The sequence below is a fragment of the Hemitrygon akajei genome, unplaced genomic scaffold (genome assembly GCF_048418815.1).
Source record: "Hemitrygon akajei unplaced genomic scaffold, sHemAka1.3 Scf000078, whole genome shotgun sequence".
In the NCBI taxonomy this organism is placed as follows: domain Eukaryota; kingdom Metazoa; phylum Chordata; class Chondrichthyes; order Myliobatiformes; family Dasyatidae; genus Hemitrygon; species Hemitrygon akajei.
The window spans coordinates 1,172,156-1,183,700 of NW_027331964.1; the positions used below are offsets into that span (position 1 = coordinate 1,172,156).

Below are 11,545 nucleotides of genomic sequence, written 5' to 3' on the forward strand. Positions count from 1 at the left end.
AACCTATGATAGATAATTTGCCTCTCTGTCAACTACACCCCTAATCTTGGTGTCACATGTAAATGTGCTTATCAAGTTAAAAACATTACCATCCCAATCATTGATATAGATGACAAACAGCAACAAACCCTACGATTAATGGAGACAATCATCTACCATCATAGTCCACCTTCTAATGGAGACAATCATCTACCATCACAGTCCACCTTCTAATGGAGACAATCATCTACCATCACAGTCCACCTTCTAATGGAGACAATCATCTACCATCACAGTCCACCTTCTAATGGAGACAATCATCTGCCATCACAGTCCACCTTCTAATGGAGACAATCATCTACCATCACAGTCCACCTTCTAATGGAGACAATCATCTACCATCACAGTCCACCTTCTGAGACAATCATCTGCCATCACAGTCCACCTTCTAATGGAGACAATCATCTGCCATCACAGTCCACCTTCTGATGGAGACAATCATCTACCATCACAGTCCACCTTCTAATGGAGACAATCATCTACCATCACAGTCCACCTTCTAATGAAGACAATCATCCACCATCACAGTCCACCTTCTGAGACAATCATCTACCATCACAGTCCACCTTCTGATGGAGACAATCATCTACCATCACAGTCCACCTTCTAATGGAGACAATCATCTACCATCACAGTCCACCTTCTGAGACAATCATCTACCATCACAGTCCACCTTCTGATGGAGACAATCATCTACCATCACAGTCCACCTTCTGATGGAGACAATCATCTACCATCACAGTCCACCTTCTGATGGAGACAATCATCTACCATCACAGTCCACCTTCTAATGGAGACAATCATCTATCATCACAGTCCACCTTCTGATGGAGACAATCATCTACCATCACAGTCCACCTTCTAATGGAGACAATCATCTACCATCACAGTCCACCTTCTGATGGAGACAATCATCTACCATCACAGTCCACCTTCTAATGGAGACAATCATCTACCATCACAGTCCACCTTCTAATGAAGACAATCATCCACCATCACAGTCCACCTTCTGAGACAATCATCTACCATCACAGTCCACCTTCTGATGGAGACAATCATCTACCATCACAGTCCACCTTCTAATGGAGACAATCATCTACCATCACAGTCCACCTTCTGAGACAATCATCTACCATCACAGTCCACCTTCTGATGGAGACAATCATCTACCATCACAGTCCACCTTCTGATGGAGACAATCATCTACCATCACAGTCCACCTTCTAATGGAGACAATCATCTACCATCACAGTCCACCTTCTGATGGAGACAATCATCTATCATCACAGTCCACCTTCTGATGGAGACAATCATCTACCATCACAGTCCACCTTCTAATGGAGACAATCATCTACCATCACAGTCCACCTTCTGATGGAGACAATCATCTACCATCACAGTCCACCTTCTAATGGAGACAATCATCTACCATCACAGTCCACCTTCTAATGAAGACAATCATCCACCATCACAGTCCACCTTCTGAGACAATCATCTACCATCACAGTCCACCTTCTGATGGAGACAATCATCTACCATCACAGTCCACCTTCTAATGGAGACAATCATCTACCATCACAGTCCACCTTCTAATGGAGACAATCATCTATCATCACAGTCCACCTTCTGATGGAGACAATCATCTACCATCACAGTCCACCTTCTAATGGAGACAATCATCTATCATCACAGTCCACCTTCTGATGGAGACAATCATCTACCATCACAGTCCACCTTCTGATGGAGACAATCATCTACCATCACAGTCCACCTTCAGATGGAGACAATCATCTACCATCACAGTCCACCTTCTAATGGAGACAATCATCTACCATCACAGTCCACCTTCTAATGGAGACAATCATCTACCATCACAGTCCACCTTCTAATGGAGACAATCATCTACCATCACAGTCCACCTTCTGATGGAGACAATCATCTACCATCACAGTCCACCTTCTAATGGAGACAATCATCTACCATCACAGTCCACCTTCTAATGAAGACAATCATCCACCATCACAGTCCACCTTCTGAGACAATCATCTACCATCACAGTCCACCTTCTGATGGAGACAATCATCTACCATCACAGTCCACCTTCTAATGGAGACAATCATCTACCATCACAGTCCACCTTCTGAGATAATCATCTACCATCACAGTCCACCTTCTGATGGAGACAATCATCTACCATCACAGTCCACCTTCTGATGGAGACAATCATCTACCATCACAGTCCACCTTCTAATGGAGACAATCATCTACCATCACAGTCCACCTTCTGATGGAGACAATCATCTATCATCACAGTCCACCTTCTGATGGAGACAATCATCTACCATCACAGTCCACCTTCTAATGGAGACAATCATCTACCATCACAGTCCACCTTCTGATGGAGACAATCATCTACCATCACAGTCCACCTTCTAATGGAGACAATCATCTACCATCACAGTCCACCTTCTAATGAAGACAATCATCCACCATCACAGTCCACCTTCTGAGACAATCATCTACCATCACAGTCCACCTTCTGATGGAGACAATCATCTACCATCACAGTCCACCTTCTAATGGAGACAATCATCTACCATCACAGTCCACCTTCTAATGGAGACAATCATCTATCATCACAGTCCACCTTCTGATGGAGACAATCATCTACCATCACAGTCCACCTTCTAATGGAGACAATCATCTATCATCACAGTCCACCTTCTGATGGAGACAATCATCTACCATCACAGTCCACCTTCTGATGGAGACAATCATCTACCATCACAGTCCACCTTCTGATGGAGACAATCATCTACCATCACAGTCCACCTTCTAATGGAGACAATCATCTACCATCACAGTCCACCTTCTAATGGAGACAATCATCTACCATCACAGTCCACCTTCTAATGGAGACAATCATCTACCATCACAGTCCACCTTCTAATGGAGACAATCATCTATCATCACAGTCCACCTTCTGATGGAGACAATCATCTACCATCACAGTCCACCTTCTAATGGAGACAATCATCTATCATCACAGTCCACCTTCTGATGGAGACAATCATCTACCATCACAGTCCACCTTCTGATGGAGACAATCATCTACCATCACAGTCCACCTTCTGATGGAGACAATCATCTACCATCACAGTCCACCTTCTAATGGAGACAATCATCTACCATCACAGTCCACATTCTAATAGAGACAGTCATCTACCATCACAGTCCACCTTCTAATGGAGACAATCACCTACCATCACAGTCCACCTTCTAATGGAGACAATCATCTACCATCACAGTCCACCTTCTGATGGAGACAATCATCTACCATCACAGTCCACCTTCTAATGGAGACAATCATCTACCATCACAGTCCACCTTCTGATGGAGACAATCATCTACCATCACAGTCCACCTGCTAATGGAGACAATCATCTCCCATCACAGTCCACCTTCTAATGGAGACAATCATCTACCATCACAGTCCACCTTCTAATGGAGACAATCCTCTACCATCACCGTCCACCTTCTCCCAAAATGCCATTGTCTACTCCAATTTACTTCCTTACGTTCAACGTGATGCAAATGAATTTTCTTGACCAATCTCCCATGCAGGATTGTTAAATGCTTACAAAAGACCATGTGAACAACATACACTTCATTGCCTTTATCTACTTTCCTGGTAACATACCCCATAACCTCATCAAAAAAAAAATTGTGTGTGTTGTCAGGAGTAAACAAAGTCATGCTGACTGTTCCAAGTCAGTCTTGTCTTTTCAAATACTTATATATGCAGTGCTTCTAATACTGATGTCAGAAGCACTGGTCTATAGTTTGCTGGTTTATTTTTTTAAGCCTTTCTTCAACAGCAGGTCTATATAACCCATGTCAGTATGGGGAGCGGGATTTTACACCATATTCCAGGTACAATCTCAACAAAACGCAAGTAATTGTTAATGTCATTTCACTCTTACACCCAATAACTCTTACAATAAATACAATGTACCTTTCACCTCCCTCTCTACCCACTGCACTTAAACTCTCCATTTTAACACACTCAGGATTTCAGTTTCTCCTACAGAGGTGGGTGATCTCACATTTCCCACACTGGACTCCAGTGACCTGTTGTTCCCACTCACTCCTTTTGCCTCCATTACCCCAAAACCTCTCAACAAGAGACACAGAACATAGAACAGTACAGCACAGTGCTCAGTCTATTCAATTAATGAAATGGCCAACTAAACTAATCCCATCTGCCAGAACAATGTCCATATCCTTCCATTTTCCTCACATTCAAGTGCTGATCTAAATATCTCTTAAAAGTCCCAATGTATCTGCCACTACCATCACCCCAGGCAGCACAGACTGGATGGAGGTTAAACGAGATGGTTGATATAGATCATTGAGATGATAGGATACAGACTGGACAGAGGTTGAACAAGATGGTTGATATATATCATTGAGGTGGTGGGATACAGACTGGACAGAGATTGAACAAGATGGTTGATATATATCATTGAGGTGGTGGGATACAGACTGGACAGAGATTGAACAAGATGGTTGACATATATCATTGAGGTGGTGGGATACAGACTGGACAGAGATTGAACAAGATGTTGATATATATCATTGAGATGATGGGATACAGACTGGACAGAGATTGAACAAGATGGTTGATATATATCATTGAGGTGGTGGGATACAGACTGGACAGAGATTGAACAAGATGGTTGACATATATCATTGAGGTGGTGGGATACAGACTGGACAGAGATTGAACAAGATGTTGATATATATCATTGAGGTGGTGGGATACAGACTGGACAGAGGTTGAACAAGATGGTTGATATATATCATTGAGGTGGTGGGATACAGACTGGACAGAGGTTGAACAAGATGGTTGATTGGTTGATATATATCATTGAGGTGGTGGGATACAGGCTGGACAGAGGTTGAACAAGATGGGTGGGGAATGAGCAGATGGAATCAGCTGGGAGAAGGGATCAAGGACGATCACTGATGGTCCTCAGGAGGAGGGGTTGGTCAACAGCCCGCCCCCTGCATTTCTAATGAGCAGCACTGTTTATTGTTCTTGTGTTAAAATGCTTTTGTGGGATTAGGATGGGATGTTCCAGTTCATTTATTGTTACCTTTTAGCTTGGATTATACAGTTACTTGCTTGTGTATTTCTGGGTCACACTAACTGTAACCAGGGTGTGTGATGGTCACCTCCCGTCTGTATGAGACTGGTTGGATCGTGCTGGCCAGTCTATTTTGTGTTTATCACGATAAAACTGTTATTGAGTTTAATGAGCTGCCTCATCTGTCGTTATGGACCAAATGCTCACCACAATACTACTGTATAAAAGATCTGAAAATAACAAAGCTAGAACAAACCATAAGAACTTTGGAATATACACTTTGCCCATCAGCAAATATTATCAATGCATCATAAAAAGTTTCCCATCCGGATACTCCACGCATTGGTAGGGCGACTGCTTTGCCCATGGCTGCAAGGAACTGCAGAGTTACGGACACAGATCAGCTCATCACAGAAACCAATCTCCCCTACGTGAACTCCTTCTGGACTTCCCACTCCCTCAGTAAAATGAAAGATCCCCACAACCTGGGGCATTCTCCTTTCTCACCCACCCCGATTAGGGAGAAGATACGTATCACCAGGATTAAAAGTGGCTTATCTGAAGTGAAAGCGTTTTTGAGAAGTTCCAGGAAGCGAGGCGAAGTCGACAGTTCGGGGAGTTAACGGGACTCATTGGCCAATATTAGATTTCTCCAACAAATCCACGTCAGCACAAAATGGTCACTTGGACTCCGCCGGCCAAAAATCACTGCATTCTGCGGACTGTGAGCATGCGCGATGCGATGCTCACATCGACAGAGCCGGGGCGGGGCCTCGGGAAAAACCCGCAGCCTGCAGATCTGCGGCAGAATAAGAGCGGAATACAGGATACCGTGACCGGTGGGCGCGTCTCCCCGACAACAAACCGGCTTCATAGGACATAGGAGCAGAATTAGGCCGTTTGGCCCATCGAGTCTACTCCGGCGTTCAATCAGGGTGACCCTTTTCCCCCTCCTCAGCCTTCTCATCGTAACCACTCAAGAACCTAGTAAATACCCCCACAGCTCCCTCTGCTAATTCCACACATTCACCACACTCTGGCTACAGAAATGTCTCCGAATCTCTGTTTTAAATAGGCGCCCCTTTGCCCTGAGGCTGATTCGCCATTTTAATTGTGTGGAGATTGACCGCCTGGGTTGCTGGTTCGCAGGGAGAGATCAGTGAAGTGTGTCCGTCTTAGAGGGGCCCAGAGAGTTGGAAAATGAGTAAATGGCCGACAGTTCGGGAAGTTAACGAGACTCACTGCCCAACATCAGGGCTGCCGACTCGACACTGCCCTCAGTACTCACCGATGGGAAACTGATTTCTCCCCGGGGGGGAGGGGGCGAGGACCCTTTCCCTGCCACTCCCGATCCCCCAGACGATCCGCTTCAACAACGAACGGGATAAAAAACAAACCACCCCCCATCCGGTTTATAAAGCTCCAACAGAAAATCCCGACTTTTGAACTCAGTGCTTCAACTAATAAAGACAACCACGCCATTTGCCTTCTTAACCACCCGATCAATCTGTGCAGTCTCTTTCAGGGAGTCTAAAATCCCTCTGATCATCAACACTGTTCAGGGTTTTGCATTTAACACTGTACTGTCTCATACATTCGACCAACCGAGCTGCCAAGATGATCATCACTAATCAAATCTCACTGAGATTTCTCAGGTCCTGTTGAATTTATTGTCAAGTTCACAAGTACGGGAAGGTACAGGGACAGAGAAACACTGACTTGTGGCAGCTTCACAGGCAAGTACATTCAGATAACACACGGAACACAAATTGTACATTTCTCTGTCAGTAACAAGATAGAAACATGTTTTACTTCATCCTGCTAACAGGACCAGAACAACAGGGGCTGAGCGGCGGCTCATCTCAGACGGTTCGGTGTGAAGGTCTCACAACCCGGACCGACCCCGGCAGATTCTGTGAAGGAAGCGAGGCGAGGCCGCCAGTTCGGGAAAGTTCATCCCCTCCCCCTTCAGGTTTCACCGATCACCTTGTGTTTCTCTCTCCCTCCCACATCCCCACCCCCAGTTCGGGAAAGTTAATGGCCTAACATCAGACCTCCCCGCTCCGGACCTGCATCAATACTCACCGAAAGGAAATTCTTGGTGTCGCCCCACAGAGAATGATCCGTCCCCGGCTCCCCGCTCCAAGGGGCGAGGGTGAGGACCCCCTCCCGATCCCGATCCCACCGCCGTCCCGCTTCAACAAAGAACGAAAAACAACACCGCCCTTCCCGTACTGAGCATGCGCGATGTCGCCAGCGCGTCACCAGGTAAGTGGGCGGGGCCTCGGAACCTGCCTGTCCAGGTAGACCCATTGTCTCAGATTGCTCCTGCCCCACCGAGCATGCGCGATGTCGCCAGCGCGTCACCAGGTAAGTGGGCGGGGCCTCGGAACCTGCCTGTCCAGGTGGACCCATTGTCTCAGATTGCTCCTGCTCCACCGAACATGCGCGATGTCGCCAGCGCGTCACCAGGTAAGTGGGCGGGGCCTCGGAACCTGCCTGTCCAGGTGGACCCATTGTCTCAGATTGCTCCTGCCCCACCGAACTCATTTCTGCATACCTTGATACCTTGAACCTGCCTGTCCAGGTGGACCCATTGTCTCAGATTGCTCCTGCCCCACCGAACTCATTTCTGCATATCTTGATACCTTGAACCTGCCTGTCCAGGTGAACCCATTGTCTCAGATTGCTCCTGCCCCACAGAACTCATTTCTGCATACCTTGATACCTTGAACCTGCCTGTCCAGGTAGACCCATTGTCTCAGATTGCTCCTGCCCCACAGAACTCATTTCTGCATACCTTGATACCTTGAACCTGCCTGTCCAGGTCGGCCCATTGTCTCAGATTGTTCCTGCCCCACAGAACTCATTTCTGCATACCTTGATACCTTGAAACTGCCTGTCCAGGTGGACCCATTGTCTCAGATTGCTCCTGCCCCACAGAACTCATTTCTGCATACCTTGATACCTTGAACCTGCCTGTCCAGGTCGACCCATTGTCTCAGATTGCTCCTGCCCCACAGAACTCGTTTCTGCATACCTTGATACCTTGAACCTGCCTGTCCAGGTGGACCTACCGTCTCAGATTGCTCCTGCCCCACAGAACTCATTTCTGCATACCTTGATACCTTGAACCTGCCTGTCCAGGTAGACCCATTGTCTCAGATTGCTCCTGCCCCACATAACTCATTTCTGCACACCTTGATACCTTTAACCTGCCTGTCCAGGTAGACCCATTGTCTCAGATTGCTCCTGCCCCACAGAACTCATTTCTGCATACCTTGATACCTTGAACCTGCCTGTCCCGGTAGATCCATTGTCTCAGATTGCTCCTGCCCCACAGAACTCATTTCTGCATACCTTGATACCTTGAGCCTGCCTGTCCAGGTAGACCCATTGTCTCAGATTGCTCCTGCCCCACAGATCTCATTTCTGCATACCTTGATACCTTGAACCTGCCTGTCCAGGTAGACCCATTGTCTCAGATTGCTCCTGCCCCACAGAACTCATTTCTGCATACCTTGATACCTTGAACCTGCCTGTCCAGGTCGACCCATTGTCTCAGATTGCTCCTGCCCCACAGAACTCATTTCTGCATACCTTGATAGCTTGAACCTGCCTGTCCAGGTGGTCCCACCGTCTCAGATTGCTCCTGCCCCACCGAACTCATTTCTGTATACCTTGATACCTTGAACCTGCCTGTCCAGGTTGACCCATTGTCTCAGATTGCTCCTGCCCCACCGAACTCGTTTCTGCATACCTTGATACCGTCTTATCCCCCCCTTGTTCAATCCCTTCCCACCTATGTTCGTGACACTTCTCACGCTTTGAATTTTTTCAATGATTTTAAGTTCCCTCGCCCCCACCGCCTTATTTTCTCCATGGACGTCCAGTCCCTATATACCTCCACCCCCGACCAGGAAGGTCTCAAAGCTCTCCGCTTCTTATTGGATTCCAGTCCTAAACAATTCCCCTCTACAACCACTCTCCTCCGTCTAGCGGAATTAGTTCTTACACTCAATAATTTATCCTTTGTCTCCTCCTACTTCCTCCAAACCAAGGGTGTAGCCATGGGCACCCATATGGGTCCCAGTTATGCCTGCCTTTTTGTTGGTTATATGGAACAGTCCATGTTCCAAGTCTATACGGGTATCCATCCCCCTCTTTTCCTTCGCTACATCGACGACTGCATTGGGTCTGCCTCCTGCACGCATGCTGAGCTCGTTGACTTCATTAACTTTGCCTCCAACTTTCACCCTGCCCTCAAATTTACCTGGTCCATTTCTGACACCTCCCTCCCCTTTCTTGATCTTTCTGTCTCCATCTCTGGAGACGGCTTATCTACTGATATCTACTAAGCCGACAGACTCTCACAGCTACCTGGACTATTATTCTTCCCACCCTGTCTCTTGCAAAAATGCTGTCCCCTCACAACTCCTCCATCTCCGCCGCATCTGCTCTCAGGATGAGGCTTTTCATTCCAGGACGAAGGAGATGTCTTCCTTTTTTAAACAAAGGGGCTCTGACGGTGGTGTCGGAAAAGAGGATGCTGTCCAAGTTGCATGCCATCTTTCACAACGACTCCCATCCACTCCATACTGTACTGGTTAGGCACAGGATTACATTCAGCCAGAGACTCATTCCACCGAGATGTAACACTGAGCGTCATAGGAAGTCATTCCTGCCTGTGGCCATCAAACTTTACAACTCCTCCTTCGGAGTGTCAGACACCCTGAGCCAATAGGCGGGCCCTGGACTTATTTCCACTTGGCATGATTAACTTATTATTATTAGATTATTTATGGTTTTATATTGCAATATTTCTTCACTATTCTTGGTAGTGCGTCTGTAACGAAACCCAGTTTCCCTCGGGGTCAATAAAGTATGTCTATCTGCCATCACCTCTGCTCTGAAACGCATCTCTCCCATTTCCCGCACATCTGCCCTCACCCCATCTGCCCACCACCCGACTCAGGATAGGGTTCTCCTTGTCCTCACCTACCACCCCACCAGACTCCGGGTCCAACGTATAATTCTCCGTAACTTCCGCCACCTCCGACGGGATCCCGCTACCAAGCACATCTTTCCCTCCACATTCCCTTTCTGCTTTCCGCAGGGATCGCTCCCTATGCGACTCCCTTGTCCCCCCATCCCTCCCCACCGATCACCCTCCTGGCACTTATCCTTGTAAGCAGAACAAGTGCTACACCTGCCCTTACACTTCCTTCCTCACCACCATTCAGGGCCCCAGACAGTCCTTCCAGGTGAGGCGACACTTCACCTGTGAGTCGGCTGGTGTGGTATAATGCATCCGGTGCTCCCGGTGTGGCCTTTGGTGAGACTCGACGCAGACTGGGAGACCATTTCCCTGAACACCTATGCTCGGTCTGCCAAGGAAAGCAGGATCTCCCAGTGGCCATACATTTTAATTCCACGTCCCATTCCCATTATGATATGTCTATCCATGGCCTCCTCTACTGTCAAGATGAAGCCACACTCAGGTTGGAGGAACAGTAACATATACCGGCTGGGTAGCCTCCAACCTGATGGCATGAACATTGAATTCTCTAACTTCAGTTAATGCCCCTCCTCCCCTTCTTACCCCATCCCTGATATATTTAGTTTTTATTTTCCACCCTCCTCCTTTTTTCACTGTTTCTGCCCGTCACTCTACCCGTTCTCCATCTCCCTCTGGTGCCCCCCTCCCTCTTTCTTTCTCCCGAGGCCTCCCATCCCATGATCCTTTCCCTTCTCCAGCTCTGTATCCCTTTCGCCAATCACCTTATAGCTCTTAGCTTCACCCCACCCCCTCTGGTCTTCTCCTATCATTTCGCATTTCCCTCTCCCCTCGTACTTTCAAATCTCTTACTATCTTTCCTTTCAGTCAGTCCTGACGAAGGGTCTCGGCCCGAAACGTCGACAGAGCTTCTCCCTGTAGATGCTGCCTGGCCTGCTGCGTTCCGCCAGCATTTTGTGTGTGCTGCAGATGCTGCGGATCCGCGGTAAAACGGGATCACGTGACGGGTGGAGGGTCTTCCACGTGACCCGGTGACTCCACTCCTCGCCCCTCACACGCTGCCCGACCTCCCCACCGCATCTCCCACATTATTCCATGTTTACACCGGGTACACGTTTAACATTTTCCCTCCGTATATTCCCGTCCCATCCCTCCACCTCCCTGGGTCACTGTTACGGGTTCGAATCCCGTTCCGATCCGACTGACATTTTAGATCCAGAACAGAATTGTGCAGGTTTCATGTAAATCAGTCTATGTTTATAAGCACTAATTTCTATTCACATTCCTCCTGCCTCACTGGACAGGAACACTGAAACATCAAGTGAGAAACAGCAGGAGG

The 11,545-nt window shown here is 47.6% G+C and overlaps 1 protein-coding gene across 1 annotated transcript in view; it reads right to left on the bottom strand.

The window, feature by feature from the left end:
• LOC140722496 (uncharacterized) overlaps window positions 1-7,385 on the bottom strand; it is a 30,602-nt gene extending 23,217 nt beyond the window's left edge. Inside the window, exon 1 of the mRNA XM_073037219.1 lies at window positions 7,275-7,385. The gene's annotated coding sequence lies outside the window, so the exon portion shown is untranslated. The remainder of the gene's footprint in view (window positions 1-7,274) is intronic.
• Between the last annotated feature and the right edge of the window lie 4,160 nt (window positions 7,386-11,545).